This window comes from Ovis canadensis, chromosome 24, assembly GCF_042477335.2.
Source record: "Ovis canadensis isolate MfBH-ARS-UI-01 breed Bighorn chromosome 24, ARS-UI_OviCan_v2, whole genome shotgun sequence".
NCBI lineage: Eukaryota > Metazoa > Chordata > Mammalia > Artiodactyla > Bovidae > Ovis > Ovis canadensis.
Window position 1 is genome coordinate 44298208 of NC_091268.1, and position 22103 is coordinate 44320310.

Below are 22103 nucleotides of genomic sequence, written 5' to 3' on the forward strand. Positions count from 1 at the left end.
CTTGCAGTCCAAGGGACTCTCAAGAGTCTTCTCCAACACCACAGTTCAAAAGCATCAATTCTTCAGCGCTCAGCTTTCTTTATGGTCCAACTCTCACATCCATACATGACCACTGGAAAAACCATAGCCTTCACTAGACGGACCTTTGTTGGCAAAGTAATGTCTCTGCTTTTTAATATGCTGTCTAGGTTGGTCATAACTTTCCTTCCAAGGAGTAAGCGTCTTTTAATTTCATGGCTGCAATCACCGTCTGCAGGGCTGGGGTAGGGCCCAGGAATAGGAATTGTTATTAATAATAGCACCCCAGGGGCAGCAATGGGATCTACTAATGGCCCTGTTAGGCCAAGCCGGAGGCACAAGCCTTCTCCAAAGGAAATTTTGAAATAACTCGGTTTCATGCCTACCCCAAATATTTTAAATCTTTTTTTAACCTATAGGATTGTAGACAACTCCGTTTAGTCCCATGGGAAAAAAGCATTCAAGATCAAGGCAGTGCGCCACCTTGTGGACCTCGTTGGAAGGACTAGGCATCGGCGACAAGAAGGCTGTAAGCTCCCGGACAAGACCAAGTCAGAGACGGGAACCTACACACTGCCGTCATGAAAAGCCACCTAGGGGATCACTACTTGAGCAGTGGTCTGTAGGGAAAAAGTAACCGGAAGGATAAGAAGGAGGAGATGGGAGAAGGAAGGAAGGGAGGAAGGAAGAGAGAGGAAAGAGGAGTGCCATAGAAGAAACGCTAACTTTCAGGCCAGCAGACTGTTGTGCCCACTCTTTTCGGCCCCACGACTCCTCTGTCCATGGGATTTCCCAGGCAAGAATGCTAGAGCGGGTTGCCACTTTCTACTCCAAGGGATCTTCCCAACCCAGGAATCGAACCCGCGTCTCTTGTATCTCCTGCATTGGCAGGTGGATTCTTTACCGCTAGCACCACCTGGGAAGCCCCAGGGACTGTTACCAAAAAAACTTTTTTAAGGGGGGGTGGGTGGAGGAAAGAGTTTGCTCCGCCTTATACAACACTTGTAGGAAAATTTGCCTTAACAGATTATGATGCTGTTGGCATTTACCGAGCCATTAAAGATAGTGATTCAGGAAAAGGATTATCGGCAAGACTGTCTTTAATGCCAAGGACTCTGACTTGTTTGGAGAAGAGATTTCTTACAAAACTTTTATTAGCTGTGTGTGTGTTTTTTTTAATGTATTTAATGCTATTTTTAATCCCCTTCCAACCTTGATCTTGCCAGTTACGGCTGGCAACAATGTTTCCAGGTACAGAAACTGTCAAGAAGGTCTTCTGTTTCCAGGATGCTAGAGTTTCTGTTTCTCTGCGCCCCATTTCCATTTACGAGGCTGCCAGTCTGTCTGGTCACTGATCGTGACAGGGTGGGGAGACAGATCCCTTTCTCTTATGGAGCTTCATTTCCTCCTCTGAAAACGAAAATGATTGGCCGAGATAGCCCTCAAGGGCCTTCTCGGTCTGATGTTCTAGGTTCTGATGCCTTTTCTGAAGTCACCCAGAGGCCCTACTTGCTGGCCCAGAATGAGGAAATTTGCGCTTTGGCTCTCTCACCTGTAAAGCTGCAGGGAGGGGATAATACTGCCTTGAGCACCACGAAGAGATGCTAGGGGGCTCCAATGTGCAAGAAGGTAATTATAATTAATTTTTATAAATCGAAACTGTAACAGCCTTTACAAATGTATGGGGCAAAGTACATCTTCAAGACCAGCCAGATAGATGCCTTAAAACGGCAGCTCTTAACTTTTTGGCAATTTGATATTTTGAGAATTTAATAAACACTTTGAACTCCTTTCCCCGTCCCCCTAACCGCCCCCAAATGGACGCACATGCAAGCTGTGCTTAACCGGGGCTTGCATTTTCTCAGATAATAAACCACCGTGTTTTCATTCCCAGTAACCCCTAATTCTTGCTTGTGCTGGTCTCTCCCTCACATATTAAATAAGAGGGGTCATTGCTTCAAAGCAAGGTTAGTGCAGCCCAGGACAGACACATCCTCGTTTAGTTCTGTATTTCAAATTACACTTTTCTGGGTCGATAGGAAGCTCACAGTTGTAGGCTTTGTTGACAGAGAAGAGGATTCCTAGGATCGCACAGCCTCCCTTTACAGAGCAAGGGCAAAGCTGGGTGGTCTGAACTTAGACTTTCATTTGGTTTCCGGTACAGGGAGGTCCTGTCCGCTCCTCTTTCCCAGGAGGGACAGCAGGCCCCTTTCTCTTTCAAGTATGGAGTTGTGCCGGGGAGATTTGGCGATGGAGGAAGAATAGGAAGAAGCCAAGAAGACAGGGCTTTGGCATTTCGCGGGGAATTTCATGGGGAACAGACCACCCACAGGGCGCCCTGGATCAGCACGTGGCCAATGACAATGTGCTCTGTTGTATCTGACTATGCGGCCTCATGAACTGTAGCCCACCTGGCTCCTCTGTCCATGGGATCGTCCTGGCAAGAATACTGGGTAACCATCCCCTTCTCTAGGGGATCTTCCCACCCAGGGATCAAACCTTGGTCTCCTGCATTGGCAAGTGAATTCTTTTTACTCCTGAGCCACCGGGGAAGCCCAACGTGTGGCCAGAGCACTGTGGAAACAGGTCCAGGCCAGGCAGGGAGATAAGGCTTCGTCCCCGTGGCCTCAGTGAGGTCCGGAGGAAGCCCAGAAGCCTCTGCAGGCACCTTTGTGGGGACCCTGGATCAGTGAAGGGACCAATGGTACAGAAGAAGCCTGGGGGCAGGATAAGTTAGCCACAGAGATGGCCCCTTTGTGCCCAGAAGGTGCCTCTGATTATCAGAGCTGAAACCACCCATGAGGTCAGCAGTGATCCTGAGGCTGAAAAAGAAAAGGGAGGTCATGGGCTTAGAGTCAGGAAGGACTTCTTCTGAAATTTAGCGAAGTTGAGGGGACTGGGAAAGTGGACTCGGTCAGCATTTTCTGGCCACTGGTCAAATAGGAGATGGCAAGAGTGAACGTCGACATTCTAGGAATCAGCGAACTAAAATGGACTGGAATGGGTGAATTTAACTCAGATGACCATTATATCTACTACTGCAGGCAGGAATCTCTCAGAAGAAATGGAGCAGCCATCATGGTCAACAAAAGAGTCTGAAATGCAGTACTTGGATGCAATCTCAAAAACGACAGCATGATCTCTGTTCGTTTCCAAGGCAAACCATTCAATATCACGGTAATCCAAGTCTATGCCCCAACCAGTAACGCTGAAGACGCGGAAGTTGAACAGTTCTATGAAGACCTACAAGACCTCTTAGAACCAACACCCCCAAAAGATGCCCTTTTCATTATAGGGGACTGGAATGCAAAATTAGGAAGCCAAGAAACACTTGGTGTAACAGACAAATTTGGCCTTCGAGTACGGAATGAAGCAGGGCAAAGGCTAATAGAGTTTTGCCAAGAGAACGCACTGGTCATAGCAAACACCCTCTTCCAACAACACAATAGCAGACTCTACACGTGGACATCACCAGATGGTCAACACCAAAATCAGATTGATTATATTCTTTGCAGCCAAAGATGGAGAAGCTCTATACAGTCAGCAAAAACAAGACTGGGAGCTGACTGTGGCTCAGATCATGAACTCCTTATTGCCAAATTCAGACTTAAATTGAAGAAAGTAGGGAAAACCACTAGGCCTTCCAAGTATCACCTAAGTCAAATCCCTTATGATTATACAGTGGGAGTGAAAAATAGCTTTAAGGGACTAGATCTGATAGACAGAGTGCGTGATGAACTATGGAATGAGGTTCGTGACATTGTACAGGAGACAGGGATCAAGACCATCCCCATGGAAAAGAAATGCAAAAAAGCAAAATGGCTGTCTGGGGAGGCCTTACAAATAGCTGTGAAAAGAAGAGAGGTAAAAGGCAAAGGAGAAAAGGAAAGATATAACATCTGAATGCAGAATTCCAAAGAATAGCAAGGAGAGATAAGAAAGCCTTCCTCAGGGATCAATGCAAAGAAATAGAGGAAAAGAACAGAATGGGAACGACTAGAGAGCTCTTCAAGAAAAGTAGAGATACCAAGGGAACATTTCACGCAAAGATGGGCTCGATAAAGGACGGAAATGGTCTGGACCTAACAGAAGCAGAAGATATTAAGAAGAGGGGGGAAGAATACACAGAAGAACTATACAAAAAAGATCTTCATGACCCAGATAATCACGATGGTGTGATCACTCACCTAGAGCCAGACATTCTGGAATGTGAAATCAAGTGGGCCTTAGAAAGCATCACTACAAACAAAGCTAGTGGAGGTGATGGAATGCCAGTTGAGCTATTTCAAATCCTGAAAGATGATGCTGTGAAAGTGCTGCACTCAATATGCCAGCAAATTTGGAAAACTCAGCAGTGGCTACAGGACTGGAAAAGGTTAGCTTTCATTCCAATCCCAAAGAAAGGCAATGCCAAAAATGTTCAAACTACCGAACAATTGCACTCATCTCACATGCTAGTAAGTTAGTTCAGTCAGTTCAGTCGCTCAGTCGTGTCCGACTCTTTGAGACCCCATGAATCGCAGCACGCCAGGCCTCTCTGTCCATCACCAACTCCCGGAGTTCACTCAGACTCATGTCCATTGAGTCAGTGATGCCATCCAGCCATCTCGTCCTGGGTCATCCCCTTCTCCTCCTGCCCCCAGTCCCTCCCAGCATCAGTCTTTTCCAATGAGTCAGCTCTTCCCATGAGGTGGCCAAAGTACTGGAGTTTCAGCTTCAGCATCATTCCTTCCAAAGAGATCCCAGGGCTGATCTCCTTCAGAATGGACTGGTTGGATCTCCTTGCAGTCCAAGGGACTCTCAAGAGTCTTCTCCAACACCACAGTTCAAAAGCATCAATTCTTCGGCGCTCAGCCTTCTTCACAGTCCAACTCTCACATCCATACATGACTACTGGAAAAACCATAGCCTTGACTAGACGGACCTTAGTCGGCAAAATAATATCTCTGCTTTTGAATATGCTATCTAGGTTGGTCATAACTTTCCTTCCAAGGAATAAGCGTCTTTTAATTTCATGGCTGCAGTCACCATATGCAGTGATTTTGGAGCCCCCCAAAATAAAGTCTGACACTGTTTCCACTGTTTCCCCATCTATTTTCCATGAAGTGATGGGACCAGATGCCATGATCTTAGTTTTCCGAATGTACTTTTTCATTCTCCTCTTTCACTTTCATCAAGAGGCTTTTTAGTTCCTTTTCACTTTCTGCTATAAGGGTGGTGTCATCTGCATATCTGAGGTTATTGATATTTCTCCCAGAAATCTTGATTCCAGCTTGTGTTTCTTCCAGTCCAGCATTTCTCATGATGTACTCTGCACAGAAGTTAAATAAGCAGGGTGACAATATACAGCCTTGATGTACTCTTTTTCCTATTTGGAACCAGAAACCAGGCTTCAGCAATACATGAACCATGAACTTCCAGATGTTCAAGCTGGTTTTAGAAAAGGCAGAGGAACCAGAGATCAAATTGCCAACATTTGCTGGATCATGGAAAAAGCAAGAGAGTTCCAGAAAAACATCTATTTCTGCTTTATTGACTATGCCAAAGCCTTTGACTGTGTGGATCACAATCAAGTGTGGAAAATTCTAAGAGATGGGAATACCAGACCACCTGACCTGCCTCTTGAGAAACCTATATGCAGGTCAGGAAGCAACAGTTAGAACTGGACATGGAACAACAGACTAGTTCCAAATAGGAAAAAGAGTACGTCAAGGCTGTATATTGTTACCCTGCTTATTTAACTTATATGCAGAGTACATCATGAGAAATGCTGGGCTGGAAGAAGCACAAGCTGGAATCAACCGGGAGAAATATCAATAAGATATTTCAGATATGCAGATATGTCTCAGATATGCAGATGACACCACCCTATGGCAGAAAGTGAAAAGGAACTAAAAGCCTCTTGATGAAAGTGAAAGAGGAGAGTGAAAAAGTTGGCTTAAAGCTCAACATTCAGAAAATGAAGATCACGGCATCTGGTCCCATCACTTCATGGAAAATAGATGGGGAAACAGTAGGAACAGTGGCCGACTTTATTTCTAGGGGCTCCAAAATCACTGCAGATGGTGATTGCAGCCATGAAATTAAAAGACGCTTACTCCTTGGAAGGAAAGTTATGACCGACCTAGATAGCATATTAAAAAGCAGAGACACTACTTTACCAACAAAAGTCCATCTAGTCAAGGCTATGGTTTTTCCAGTGGTCGTATATGGATGTGAGAATTGGACTGTGAAGAAAGCTGAGTGGTGAAGAATTGATGCTTTTGAACTGTGGTGTTGGAGGAGACTCTTGAGAGTCCCTTGGACTGCAAGGAGATCCAACCAGTCCATTCTAAAGGAGATCAGTCCTGGGTGTTCACTGGAAAGACTGATGCTCCAATACTTTGGCCACCTCATGCGAAGAGCTGACTCATTGGAAAAGACCCTGATGCTGGGAGGGATTTGGAGCAGGAGAAGGGGACGACAGAGGATGAGATGGCTGGATGGCATCACCGACTCGATGGACATGAGTTTGAGTAAACTCCAGGAGTTGGTGATGGACAGGGAGGCCTGGCGTGCTGCGATTCATGGGATCGCAAAGACTTGGACTCGACTGAGCGACTGAACTGAACTGAACTGAAGTTCAGGGACGAACTCGAGTCTCATCCGAGAGCTGTGACACTTCCTCTCTTGTCCACTAGATGGCAATGCTGCAGTGTTTGCTTCACCATCTTTGGGAGGTGGGCTCTCATATCCAGGGCCTTCCGATGGGGCTCAGTGGGAAAGAATCTGTCTGCAGTGCAGGGGACCCGGTTCGATCCTTGGGTCAGGGAGGTCCCCTGGAAGAGGAAGTGGCAACTCCCTTCAGTATTCTTGTCTGGGGAATTCCACGGACAAAGGAGCCTGGCAGGCTACAGTCCACAAGGTCGCAGAGTGGGACACGACTGAGCAAGTGGGCACACAGGGGACAAAGACTCAGTCTGAGACTGAACCGGAGAAGCATGCTGAGAATTGTCAGCGAAGCAGGTGACATGTGCAAGCCTCTTTGGTCCAGTGTGTGGCAAAGTGGAATTTCTGACTCAGGAGCCTGGGAGCAGAGAATAACAGGGGAGGGTCAGTTACCAGAACAAACTCTAGGCTGAGACCCTCTTGCAGTGGCTGAGAGACCCCCCTTCTGGCCTCTAGGGACCTGGGGCTGGGGGCTGGCCATGGTGACCCCGGAAATCAGCTGGGATCTGGACTGGTGACAGGGCTTGGGGTGGGCGGACTGAATGAGATAAAGGCTTCTGCATGGTATCGGCACATAAGTCATTCTGGTGGTCATTTTTTCCCTCAAGTGTACACTGCTACTTTATTATCAGTGACCAGGGAGTCCATTCACTGAAACACTGCATGCCTTTAACTTACTTGGGAGTTTTGGCTCCAAAAAAACCTGTCTTATACCACGTGACGCCTTCGTGAGATGAGAGATGGACAGGAACCCTGTCTATGCAGTTTCCTAAGTTCAGGTTCATGGACTCCTAAGGGCTCCATGTGTAGGATTCAGGAGCCTGTCAACTCGGATGAGGAGAGAATGATGCTCTTGGTTGTTTTTTTTTCTTTTTAACCTCTAAATGAAATTTAGCATTTCCTTCAATTGTGAATCTACCTGCAATGCAGGAGACGTGGGTTCTATCCCTGGGTCAGGAAGATCCCCTGGAGAAGGGAATGGCAACCCACTCCAGTATTCTTGCCTGGAGAATTCCACGGACAGAGGAGCCTGGTGGGCTACAGACCATGGGGTCACAAAGAGTCAGACACTGCTGAGCAATTAACACTGCTAATCAACTGCGAAAGGAGATAACAAACCACAGGAAAGGAGATAACAAACCACAGCAGTGAAAAGTACCTGTACCTCAGTCACCAACAGAAATCACAGATAGTTTCATGCCAAATTAGTTGTTGCAGAAATCTTATAATACGTATATCCATACAACTTTACAAGTATATAAGTTATAGTGATGTCATGTACCTTATTTAATGTATTAATAAAATGGCATACATTTTTATATCATGACATTTGTATATTTTTATGTAAGTGGATTTCTTGGTAATCCTATGTATGTTATTTACACATTTCTAAAATGTTATTCTAACAAGGGATCTGTAAACTTTCACAGACGGCCGAAAGGGTCTATGGCAAGGAAAAGGTTAAACGCCCCTGGCAAGCCCTACAATGCCAGAAGGGACAAGGTCAACCAAGCCTGGTGCCACCTATCAGACCAGAGGCCAACACACACAAAGGTCCCAGAGGGTGCTGGTCTCCTTGACTCGCTCCTCCTTCCCACCCCCCGGGGAATCTCTCAAGGGACACAACTTCCCCTGGTTTCCTTTAACTCATTTCAGAGGAAAGGAGCCCTGGAAATCAATGCCAGGCGCCGGCAGGGGGTGTAGCCGCATCGCCCTGAGCGCCTACAGGGAGGCAGGACAGCCTCCGAGCCCGACCGCATCTTTTCACACATCCACCCACCGACTCCCCGCCTCCCACGCTGCACAACTCGCCACCGTCCTTGGCAACCATGGCAACCACTCCACACCAGACCGAGCCACGGGCAACCGGGACCAGCTTACGTTCCTCGGTCCCTTCTGACCCCACCATTTTCTGTCCTTTCAACAGGTGTTGGGGACGCGGGGTCCCTGCCGCGGAGGAAAGGAACTCAAATTTCCACCAGGGGGCGCTGGGTGTGCAGGTGCGAGGAGAGTCGCCTGCGTCTCTCCCTCCCTGAAAAGATGTGCCTTGAAAGATCGGAGGTGACCAGCCTGCTCTCTCCTATATTTTTTTTTTAAATATCTGCCTGTCCATCACACTCTCTGCTTATCTCACTATTTCTCTTTCATCTTTTTGTTTTTTCTTCTCTTTGTCACCTTACCGTAGGAATGTCTCTCTCGTCGCCATTTCTAATGCTCTGCTTATTTCTCCCTGTCATTCTGTGCCTGGTTCTTTCTCTGTTTTTTTCTCTTTATGTATCTCTTTCTGCCTCTCTCCTTTCTTCTCCCTTCCTTCTTCTCTCTCTCTCTCTCTCTCTCACACACACACACCCTCATGATTCCCCCCTAAGGCTGCAGGCAGCTTTCGGGGGCTGGGGGCCAACCCTGCAGCTCATAAAAGCAGGGTCTATGCTGGGGCGTGGGGAGGGGGGATGTGGGGGTGGGCAGTCGCTCTTTTCCAGGCTCCCAGGTGAGTGGTTTCTGTTTCCTGGCCTCACAGCTGGGGTTGATACCCTTGCAGCCTGAATGGGGCTATGGGAAGACAAACACAGGCGCTGCCCCCTCCCCCTCCCCTCCACCCCGCCTCCCACAACTGGTTCTCTGTCTACCACTGAGGACCCCTGTAACCCTGGACATGCAACCTCTCTGGGGCTCAGCTTCCTCGTTTCAATGGCCCTCACCAAATTGGAGTAAATAGTGGATTTAAGTTGGATTCTTGGGAGTTCTAAATATGTCTAGTGGGCAGCTTTAGTGATCACTGCTTCTTGACACCCAGGCCCTGTGTACCCCCTCCCTGAGGATGGACCAGACCTAGTGATTGCTTCTAGCAAATGAAATATGGCAGAAGTGATGAGCTTTCACTTCTGAAGCTGGGCTACACCAAACTGTGATTTCCATCTTGCTGACTCTTTTTCTCTCTGGTGCTCTTGCTTGCTTGCCCAGATGAAGCTGCCAGGTCATGAACTTCCTATAAAGATGACCACGTGGCAAAGAACTGTTTGCTGGCCAATGGTCAGCAAAGAGCTGAGGCCGTCAGTCCAACTGAATCCTTCCAACAACCATGGATCTTGGAAGGATCTCGTCCATCAGCTGAGTTTTGAGATGATTCCAGCAGAAGCCAGCATCTTCATTGAAGCCTGAAGGTCCTAAAGCAGGGGACCAGCTCAAATGCATTCAGAAGCTGAGCCACAGGAGCCATGGGATCATGGATGTATGATCTTACATGACTAAGTTTTAGGATTGTTTCCTATGCAGCAGTAAATAACTAACACAGTACATGAAAGATCTTACGAAGGAAATGGCAACCCACTCGTTTTCTTGCCTAGAGAATCCCAGGGATGGGGGAGCCTGGTGGGCTGCCGTCTATGGGTCGCACAGAGTCAGACACGACTGAAGCGACTTAGCAGCAGCAGCAGCAGCAGGCTAAAGTGCAGTAGCAAATAGACCTAAACATGCCGTGGCTCAGTGAAATCATCCTATGTCAGTATTCAGGTCAGTGAGAGGGTGTCTCATGTGGTCATTCAGGGCCTGAGAGTTCTTCCACCATAAGGTTCCACTGTTCCTTAAGACCCCACTGTTGTCTGCATCCAGCCCAGAAATGGCAAGGAAGATTGGTGAAGCCAGGGGGCTTCCCTGGTGGCTCAGTGGTAAAGAATCTGCCTGCCAAAGCAAAAGACATGGACTGGGTCTCTGATCCAGGAAGATCGCACATGCTGAGGAGCAACTAAGCCCATGAGCCACAACTACTGAGCCTGTGCTCTAAAGCCCAGGAACAGCAACCACTGAGGACATGCGCCACAGCTACTGAAGCCTCGCGCCCCTTTGAACCTGCGCTCTGCGACAAGAGAAGCGACTGCAATGGGAAGCCTGAGCACCAGACAGTTTAGACCAATCTAAATTGGGTTTCCTGAATCAGCAGAGATTTTGTTTCAAAAGTGGTAAAGATTAGATTCATATATCAAGAAACCAAATAACTGGCATAAACACTTGCTCCTTGGAAGAAAAGCTATGACCGACCTAGACAGCATATTAAAAAGCAGAGGCATTACTTTGCCCATAAAGGTCCATCTAGTCAAAGCTATGGTTTTTCCAGTAGTCCTGTATGGATGTGAGAGTTGGACTATAAAGAAAGCTGAACGCCGAAGAATTGATGCTTTTGAACTGTGGTGTTGGAGAAGACTCTTGAGAGTCCCTTGGACTGCAAGGAGATCCAACCAGTCCATCCTAAAAGAGATCAGTCCTGGGTGTTCTTTGGAAGGACTGATGCTGAAGCTGAAATTCCAATACTTTGGCCACCTCATGCGAAGAGTTGACTCATTGGAAAAGACTCTGATGCTGGGAGGGATTGAGGGCAGAAGGGGACGACAGAGGATGAGATGGCTGGATGGCATCACTGACTTGATGCACATGAGTTTGGGTGAACTCCAGGAGTTGGTGATGGACAGAGAGACCTGGCTTGCTGCGATTCATGGGGTTGCAAAGAGCTGGACACGACTGAGTGACTGAACTGAACTGAACTGAACTGAACTGAAAGAAATCTTTAAGTAGGCAACCTGGGGTTAGGATGATGACTTCACTAGAAGCTCAGGTATCATTATTTTTTTGCCACAGTACCCTCAAAGTCACCTTCTAATTTAAAATGGTTGCTGCAGCTCCAGCCATCACATCCATGTTCCCAGCAGCAGAGAAAGGGGCAAGGACCAAAAGGTACCTCTCCAACTTGAATGGGCCTCTTTAAAGAATATTTTCTGTCTTCAAGGGAGACTGGAAAATGTGGTTTCCTAGCTGGGCACCTTGTTCTACACAGTAATCCTGAGGTTCTATTATTGAAGAAGAAGGGAAGTTGAGGAAGCAGCTGGCAGTCTCTAATACATCCTCTCACTGCCTGCAGGGGCAGAAAGATAGATTCCCACAGACCCAAATCCCAATTGGCTGTTTTGTAATAGCCGTTAATGGTATTGACTAAACTGTCTGTATCATTGCACTTTTATGGCTCTGCTGAAGGATGCCCCCAGGCCACTGTGTCTTTGTTACAGTTAACAGTGGCTGAGTATAAGAGAGTGGCAGTGCTGTGTCCTGGGCAGAGGAACAGTCACTTCCCAGACTCTGGCATCCAATGCCTGAGATGATTGGATAAGACCATGCTCATGTCTTTTTAAATTTTTAAAATTTATTTTCTTGTTGAAGTAGAATTGATTTTCAATGTTGTGTTAATTTCTGCTGTACTGAAAACTGAGTCAGTTATACACGTATATATATTCTTTTTTATATTCTTTTCCATTATGGTTTATCCCAGGATATTGAATATGGTTCCCAGGCCTACACAGTAGGACCTTGCTGTTTATCCATCCTGTATATAATAGTTTGTATCTGCTAATCTCAAACTCCCAATCCATCCCTCCCCCAGCCCCCCACGCATCCGCAATCCCAAGTGTTCTCTATTAAGGCAAAAGTGTTCTGTAACTGGAATATCAGGAATCAAGAAGGGTCCTTGGGAAAACTGATGAAGCCACTGAATATTTTGTAAAGCTTATTCGTTATGATCCTGTTAAGGAAGGTGCCTACTGTAATATCATACCATTTTTTGTTAGAAAGGTCACACCAAAGAAATCTGCAACCAGCATTTGATTGGTTCCCAATGTTTAATGTTCCCATAGACTCTTCTCTACTCCTGATATTCCAGTTATGAAACACTTTTTTTTAATTTTAGTAGCAGACTTATTTTAGAACAGTTTTAGATTTACATAAAAATGAAACAGATAGTACAGAATTCTCATAATATACCCCCAAACTCACAGCTTCCCCTATTCTTAACACCTTACATTATTATGATGTATTTGTTATAATTAATGAATCGATATTGATATCACTATTCACTGCAGTCCGTAATTTATTCACATTTCCTTAACTTCTCTTTTTGCCCAATGGCTTTTTTATTGTTCTAGGAGCCCATCCAGGGCATCGCATGGCGCTAGTTTCCATGTCTCCTCAGTACCTCTTGACTGTGACCGTCCCTCGGACAATCTTTGTTTTGGATGACCTCGATCGTTTCTGAGGAAGGCTGGACCGGTATTTTTCAGATGCTCCCTTAGTGCAATTCGTCTTAAGTTTTTTTTTTTTTTTTTAAATGGTTTGCCTGTGGTTGTGGGCTTTTTGGGTGAAGACCAGAGTTAAAGTGCCCTTCCCGTTATATGGTCCGCAGGACCTGTTCTGTTCACATTGACCTTGATCGCGGGGCTACAGCGATCTATTGTTTGTCGGTTTCCTCCGCTGTGAAGTTTCTCTCCCCGCTCTGCTTTCCAAACTGTGTTCTTTGGAAGGATGTCACAAGTAATACGGAATGGGGAGTTAGGCTCCCTCTTCTTAGACTGAAGAATCTCCATAATTTATTTGGAATTCTTCTGTACCTGAGATCTGCCTCTTCCCATGGAGAAATTTTAAAACTATGAGTCTGTGATCATTTCTTCTTTTCACTGCTAGACCTAATATAAGCCTGTTTCATTTTTTGAAAGCAAAAACTTAGGAGTGCACATTTTTACTTGGCCTATCATTAAATATGTAGCAATGTCTTTTGAAAAAAAATGATATTTTATTTTCTTCTTTGTGAGTCATCCTGTTAAATAAACTATGAACTGTCAAGGCGTTCTTCTCTTCAAAAGTGACATGTGACAAGGATAACTTTGATCTCTCAGCTGTCATGCGCATCTTCACGAAAAGACATGCTTCTGACACCCTCTTCTGTCAACCAGCATACAGCTCACCTTCTTACCAGCACTGGAAGCTGGGATGGGGAGCCGTCAGAAGGTTCCCCAGTGGAGTCACATAAGTGCAGGACTGGCAGTAACATTAAAGGACACCCATTCTGCTTGAACTTCTCCAGGAACACAACTCGCTCCCTCCTGAGACCTGGTCCCAGGTTTGGGTGGATGGCTCTGTTAAAAGGCAGATTGTTACCATGAGCTCAAAGCTGTAACTTGGCTTCCATCCATTTGGTCCCATTCTGAATCTCTGGGTCATAAAAAGAAACAAATCCAAACCATCTCCCATGGGTGTTCGCCCCCTCCCGCCCCCATAGCACTGAGTCTTCAGAGAAATGACCATCTCCTCCAACATACTTGGTTTCTTCCTTAATAAGACATGCTGTTCAGGCGCTATACTCTCCCAGCTTCCCTCCTTTCAGGGGACTCTAAGGTGGCAGGACCACCATTCCTCCTGGATTTTCCTAAGATCCCACTGGCTTCTTCTGGAGACTGCTGACCTCTACCAAGGCGGCTACTTTATAAAGCCCGTTTCGTTTTATACTTGATGCTTGCTAAGCTGTATCTCCCCCAGCACGCATTAGTACAGCTGGCTTTTTAGACCAAAGTACAGGAATGTCAACTTATCCCATTATATTTCATTGTGTCGTGACCCCATTGTGTGTGATATCCATGAAGCTATAGTTACCCATATGCAAGGAAAAGGTAGGGAAGTATGTTCTAAGTGCAATGAACAGTAGCTTGGGGGAATGGATCCATGTATATGTCAGGCTGAGTCCCTTCACTGTTCACCTGAAAATGTCACAACATGGCTTGTTCTTCAGTTATACCCCAATTCGAAATTAAATGTTTTTTAAAAAACAGTAGTTTGAGGGGGCCTCTCTGGATGGTGAGATTCTTTTTTTTTAAATTTAGTTTATTGACGTATAGTTGATCTACAATGTTGTGTTAATTTCTACTGTAAAGCAAAGTGACTCAGTTATATATACATACACTTTCTCATATTTTTCCACTAAGGCTTACCATAAGATATGGAATATAGTTCCCTGTGCTTTACAGTAGGACCTTGTTGGTTATCCACTTTAACTGTAACAGTGTGTACATGTTGATTGCAAATTCCCTAACTATCCCTTTCCCCCACCCTTCCCCCGCTGGCAACCGTAGGTTGGTTCTCCAAGTCTGTGAGTCTGTTTCTGTTTTGTAAATAAGTCTATTTGTATGATTCCTCCTCTTCTCTTCTCAGAGGCTTTCATGTTAGAAGAGAGGCCTTGGAGCAAAGCTGCTGGGCAGGTAGTGTGGCCCAATGGTTAGGAACAAGTGCTTTTGAGTGAATTTGAATTGCAAACCTGCTCCTTCCAGACTCCATGACTTCAGGACAAGCTTGGACCTCTCTGAGCCTGAGTATCCTTACCTGTAAAGGGAAAACAACAGTCCTGGCCGGGAGGTCACTGGGACAATCAAGAGAGAGGGTGCTTGTAAGTCTTTGCTGTATGATGCAGGGAACCCAAAGCTGGTGCTCTGTGACAACAGAGGGGTGGGTGGAATGGGGAGGGAGGTTCAAGAGGGAGTGGACATATGTATACCTGTGGCTGACTCATGTTGACGTGTGGCAGAAGCCATCACAATATTGTAAAGTAATTATTCTCCAATTAAAAATTAAAGTTAAGGAAAAAAAAATAGCCTTTGCCTACAGCCTGCACACAGCACGTGCTTAAATAAAGGTGGCCATTAGAGTTACGGTGACAATGACATTTTCCGTGCCCTGCTCACAGGCCCACGGCTGGCCCTGTCCTGCCAGCAAAGCCCCCTCCCTCCCCGACCCTCACCCCAGAATCAGCAGTTCACTAGACTGATGAGGAAACCAGCCCAGCGACGATGACAATTCAGGGGAAGCAGTAGAAACAAGCAAACAAAAAATGGCAAAGCTAAAACAAAACCAAGCACGCTCTGTGCTTGATGAGAGACTCGCCCACGCTCACCTTTGCCCAATCTAGCTACCGGCGGGAGACCTCCTCATCCTAACTCTTTTGGGGATAAGAAAGGTTTTTCGGCAGCAAACTTAAAACGAAGCCCCAGAACTTCAGCCTCGAACAAAACCAAAGAACGGCCACGATAACAAACTTCCCACCACAACGACCGGAAGCACAGACTACTTCCTGCAGGGAGATGGCAGCTTCCTTCCGCTGAGAGGGCATCGCGCACGTCTGTCCCACAGCTGGCATGGGCTGGGCCCTGTCTGACGCCTTCAGGAGACTGCCACATGCGCTGGGAGAGCCGCAAGGGCCTGAGATTCCCTCAGGGTCACTGTCAGGGTCAGGGTCAGGCTGGGCACCGCCTGAGTGCGGGGTGGACGGGAAGCGGAAGTTTTTGGCCTTTTCTCACCCAGGCTTGTTCAGAGAACCAATTTCCTCTGCTCCCTGCCTGCTTCCAGCCTAGCGCTGTGCCGGTTACTGATGAGAAACTCGCGGAAAATGCTCCAGAAAGAAATGCAGGTTCGCTCCAGGGGCTGCAGCAACAATTCCATCCTTGAAACGAATTCTAGAAACAGTCCCAAGACAGATTAAGAATCTCACTTATTTGGGCAAATTCATGGTAGATTAGGATTGGGCTTCTGGCGGCCACGAGACCCTAAATTGTAATAGAATGGAAAGGAGATACATTCTCAGTGCACATGGGAATCAGAACCTTTTCTGGTTTCCACCTTGGTGCTAGATAGGGGACATGCTTCACAGAACATCCAAGAAGTGGGTGTAAGTATCAGAGTGGTGGGATGTATGTCCAAGGGGGTCTCAGGGGCCACTCTGCAGCCATGCAGCTAAATAGCCTTCATTTTCTAAGCTTCGCTCATAAGAGCAAATGTCCAGGCAAACAGACTCAAGTATCCGGAATTCTGAATTAGAGAGGTCGGGATGGAATGATGCAGAGAAACCTGGAGATGCGAATTTGGGCACCAGAACCTTGGTTTGGTGACGTGGGCCAGCACGGGGAAGTTGCATTCTCTCCTTTGTGTGTTTTTTAGGGCAAAAAAGTCTGGCAAGAAAGTTTTGAGCAGAGCAGCCTGTACATTTAATAAAAGCCTGGACATTTGTTACAACATTGCTTCTGCTTTAATCTTTTGGTTGTTGGGCCAGGAGGCATGTGGGATCCTGACTCCCCAGCCAGGGATCAAACTCACACCCTCTGCGTTGGAAAGCGAAGTCTTAACCACTGGTTCACCAGGGACGTTTTCCCCCTGCTGTTATTACTAGTTATTGTTATCGATCTCTCACTGTGTCTAATGTATGAACTTTGCCACAGGTATGTATGGATAGGGAAAATATAATCTAACACAGGGCTTGGTGCTATTGGGGTTTCAGTCTGTGGCCCATGCAACGTGGCCTCCCAGCCAAGAAAGTGAATCACTTCACCAGGGAGCCGAGATGAGTTCTGTCTGTGATAAAGTTGCCACCAAGGGAATACTGGTTGCTTCTCTCTCAGAGACAACCAGCAGCATGAAAGCTCCAAGGGGGCCCTGACTTAAGGTACCAGGCAGATGTAAAAGGGGAATGAATCTTGTTTTTGCTTCCCAGGTGGCTCAGTGGTAAAGAATCTGCCTGCCAATGCAGGAGGTACAACAGATGTGAGTTCGATCTCCAGGCTGGAAAGATCCCCTGGAGGAGGAAATGGCATTCTGCTCCAGTATTCTTGCAGGGAAAATTCCATGACAGAGGAGCCTGGTGGGCTACGGTCCATGGGGTTGCAAAGAGTTGTACACGACTGAGCATACACACACACGTCTCTCTCATACCTGATGTTGTTTTCAGAACAGTGCAAAGTGGTTAGTGAGACTCAGACTTTGCTTGGTTCACTGTCAGAAAGAGTTTGCTGCCCTAGGATGAGCTGACTCGAGAGTTTATCAAGCTAATGCTGAGTAATTACCTGGACAGGTAGGCGGGCATCCAATGCGAGAGTGAATTAGATGGTATTTTGACCCTGGAGTAACAAGAAAGTCCAACCATTTTTTAAAGGGCAATGATGACTGGCAAGCCTGACAGCCTCCAGGGTCCTGGAACCGGCAGCAGCCTCAGTGATGCCTGTCTGGCTTTCTCGCGTCCTCTTCTCGGCGCTGTGCTTGGACGGGGCTGGGGGCCCACATCAGTGGGCAGCAGATGAAGTGAGCGAGAGCCACACCTGTAAGCTCCCTCCAGCAGCTGGAACCTCTTTGGGGAAAGAATAACTGGAATCTGCTAACATGCCAGGAACCCATTTATGCCAATAGGCATAAACCCCATCTCCTGGCTGCCCCAGCTCCAGGGGTAGCGAGGCCCAATATCCTGTGTCTGTCTTCTTCTTTCAGATAAAAGCTTTAAAGGGTAAAGACCACGGCAGTCATTCATCCCGGTGCCTTCCACTTGCTCAGTATCTTTGAGCTGCTGTTTCTTCGTTTGCTCCCTTTTCCTCTTTCTTCCTTCCTCCTTCTGGTCCTCTCTCCCTCCCTCCCTGCTTTCCTCCCTTTCTTCTTCCCTCCCTCCAAGTAGTCTTAAAAAGGACACAGAATAGGTGTCCAAATATATTTGTTGAACTGAACCAGAGTTTGGCTTCCAGAAAAGCTATGACAAACCTAGACAACATGTCAGAAAGCAGAGATGTCACCTTGCTGACAGAGGTCCATGTAGTCAAAGCTATGGTTTTCGAAGTAGTCATGTATGGAAATGAGAGTTGGACCATAAAGAAGGCTGAGCACCAAAGAATTGATATTTTCGAATTGTGGTGCTGGAGAGGACTCTTGAGAGTTCCTTGGACAGCAAGGCAATCAAAGCAGTCAATCCTAAAGGAAATCAACCCTGAATATTCATTGGAAGGACTGATACTGAAGCTCCAATATGTTGGCCACCTGTTGCGAAGAGCCAGATCTTTGGAAAAGACTCTGTTGCTGGGAAGGATCAGAGGGCAGGAGGAGAAGGGGATGACAGAGGATGAAACGGTTGGATGACATCACCGACTGGGTGGACGTGAGTCTGAGCAAACTCCGGGAGATGGTAAAGGACAGGGAAGCCTGGCGTGCTGCAGTCCATGTGGTTGCAATGACTTGGACACAACTTAGCGACTGATCAACAATAACCAGTCCCTCTATGGAGCTCTCTGAAACTTACCTAAGTGAGAAAGCAGAGTGCTGAGAGACTCAGGGATCTGTGTTCCGGATGAGAGGAAGGGGCAGCTGATAAGGAGCTGGTGATCAGCCAGCCCAGCTGCTCATGTGAAGCTCAAGTCAAAGCAGGAGGCTGACATGCTGGCAATGAGTGGGGATCCGGAACCTGAGTCTGGCCACCTGGCAGTTTCCAGACCACCTGGCTCCTCATGCAGACTCTGAGCTCCTCCCCAGTTCACGCTGGGCTGCTGGCACTCAGCCACTCTCAGAGCAGCCCTGGAAAGTGAAGTGGAAGGAGTTGAAAATGCATGCAAATCAGGGACAACTGATCACTGGGCAGCCTTGGGGAAGTTGCCTGCTCTGCCCAGGCCTGACTTCTGTCCTTTGTGAAAAAGGGTTACTTTTCAGGATTAATGAAAAAAATAATCAGCTGAAAAACCATGGCTTCAGAAACCCAAGTCAAAGGGCTTGGAGTCCTGGCTTAACGTTGGTGGCTTCTGGCCCAAACTGAGGTTCTCTGTCCTTTCTGTCTCTTCTCCTTCTCTATCCCCCTGAATCAGTTTCCTGGTGGCTCAGATGGTAAGTTCAGTTCAGTTGCTCAGTTGTGTCTGACTCTTTGTAGCCCCATGGACTGTAGCACACCAGGCTTCCCTGTCCATCACCAACTTGCGGAGCAAACTCATGCCCATTGAGTCGGTGATGCCATCCAACCATCTCATCCTCTGTCATCCCCTTCTCCTCCTGCCTTCAATCTTTTCCAGCATCAGGGTCTTTTCCAATGAGTCAGTTCTTTGCATCAGGTGGCCAATGTATTGGAGTTCAGCATCAGTCCTTCCAATGAATATTCAGGACTGATTTCCTTTAGGAAGGACTGGCTGGATCTCCTCGCTGTCCAAGGGACTCTCAAGAGTCTTCTCCAACACCACAGTTCAAAAGCATCAATTCTTCAGATGGTAAAGACTCAGCCTAAATTGCAGGAGACCCAGGTTTAATCCCTAGATCAGGAAGTTCCCCTGGAAAAGAAAATGGCTACCCACTCCAGCATTCTTGCCTGGAGAATTCCATGGACATAGGAGTTTGGTATGCTACAGTCCATGGGGTTGAAAAGAGTCAGACATGACTAAGTGACTAACAGACTTGAGAAATAACACATTCAAAGGCATCAGCTTTGATGGCTTGGGCCTGGATCAGGAATACCATCTCTGATATTTTTTTCCCCATATAAATTGAGGGGAAACAATGAAAGAGAAGGAATTGGCCACTAGACAGGAGAGTGGGCAGTGCTCATATGAGAGGACTGTGTGGATGGAGGGAGATGCCCAAGGGTTGTCAGAACTCAAGCCTGATGCTTGCAGCCTGCAGCCACGTCATCACGCAGAGATGTGGGTCTCTGGAACTTCTGCATTCCCTCAAAGCACTGAGACCTAAGGCTCCCCTGGGACCCTGCTTGTCTTTTCTCTCCTCCTTTGGCTACAGTTAATTCCTCTTCTCTGCCTTGGCCACTGGCCAGCCACCCCCAAGCCTTCAGGTCCATGGAGATGCTGTGGGGTGAAGAGGATGTTGATTGGACACTGGCCTCAGGCTCTGCCCTTTGGGAGGAGCCAGTGCTGATATGAATAGACAGCTGGAACTGAGGCACAGAGCCAGGATTTGGAGGACACGTACTGGTGGCAGGAAGCTAAGAGCCTCCCACAGTCCTAAACCAGTACCCTCATTCCCCACCCCCATGTACGCTGGTCCAGTGGCTAAGACTCTGAGCTCCCAATGCAGGGGGCCCAGGTTCGATCCCTGGTCAGGGAATTAGGTCCCATGTGCCACAACTAAGAGTTCACATGCTGAAACTAAAGATCCTGTGTGCTGCAACAAAGATTGAAGATCTCGCATGACACAGCTAAGATCTGGTGCAGCCAAAAAAATAAATACATTGAAAAAAAAAAGAAACGTAGGAATTCTCTCTGGAAAACTCCAGGGCACTTCCTGCTCTCCACAGGCTAGGGGTGCAGCCTTGGGGAATGCAAAGGAGCCCAGCACACAGTGATCATGTCGGGGGTGGGCTCCAACTCCACTGGGGAACCAGAGTGTGGATGCTGGGAGACACAGAACAGGTCTGTGCTCCTTCGGTCAGAGTCCGTTTTGGCCCATTTCCTGGAGGATGAAGGATCCCACAAGGGCCCTTTGAGTACCTCATGAGGATTTAGGCTCAGCACCTCAGCTAATGGTAAAATGGAATATTTGCCCTTTTTGAGTTTCTGCCTTGAGGCCCATGGTGGGTAGGGGGAGATTGGCTCAGTCAGGGCAGGACCGCCCCCCTCCTCTCCAAAGCGCCATCTTGGAATACTACGCAAAGACCTCCTTGACCTCACCTGGGGACCTGCTGATCCTTGGTTCTTTGGGCTTAATAGTTACCCTGAGATTCTGACATTTAAGTTTTTAAAAGTTTTTTTTTTAAATTATTTAAAAAAATTTTTGGCTATGCCCTGCAGCATGTGGGATCTCAGCTCCCCAACCAGGGACTGAACCCGTACCCCCTTCAGTGGAAGCACAGAGTCTTAACCACCAGACCCCCAGGGAAGTCCCCTGACAATGAGTTCGATGAATACCTCATCACCAAACAACAGAATTTTCCATCAATGTGCTCATGGACCCCGATTCTCACACAGGTCCACAAAGGGCCACTGACAAGCATGTCTAGGGGTCAGGGGACACCCAACAAGTTAGATCTTCTTGGCTTCCCGGAAGGGAAGGGCCTGGGGGCTGTCAGTGCCGAGGGGACTTCAGTCCATTTCCTTCCAGTCCCATTTCTAGGACAGAAGGCCTCCTGTCTTTTCAGATTTCACTTTTCCACAAACAGAAGGTGCAGCTGCTCCACCGCAGGCTCCCTGGTCTCGAGAGGCGGAGTGGCTGCGGGAAGCAGGAAGGGGTGGATCAGGGTGATCAGCTGGGTCACCTGCAATCCTCCTCTGCCACACAGCTGTCCTCACCTACCTGACCCTTCTAATCTGGAGTCAACAGGGAGTTAGCAAGCAGATGCCAAATGTCAAGTTCTGTCCTGCTTTGGGTGGAGATGAGTGCAAGGGCAGGCTGGCTGTGTCCCAGCACCACAGGGTGAACCATCTTTGCCTTTAATCAACCAGAAGCCCTCTGCCAAGTCCCAAGAACTGCCTCCTGGCCCGAGCTCTGGAAAAATGATACCGATGAGTCTATTCATAGAGCAGGAACAGAGAGGCGGATTAGAGAACGGATTTGTGGGCACAGCAAGCGGAGGCGGGGGGTGGGGTACGAATTGAGACAGTAGCGTTGACATAACACACTACCATGTATAAAATAGGCAGCTAGCTGTTGTTTAGCCGCTAAGTCGTGTCTGACTAGTTTGCAACCGCGCGGGAATGTAGCCTGCCAGGCTCCTCTGTCCATGGGAGTTCCCAAGCAAGAATACTGGGAGTGGGTTGCTACTTCTTTCTCCAGGGGGTCTT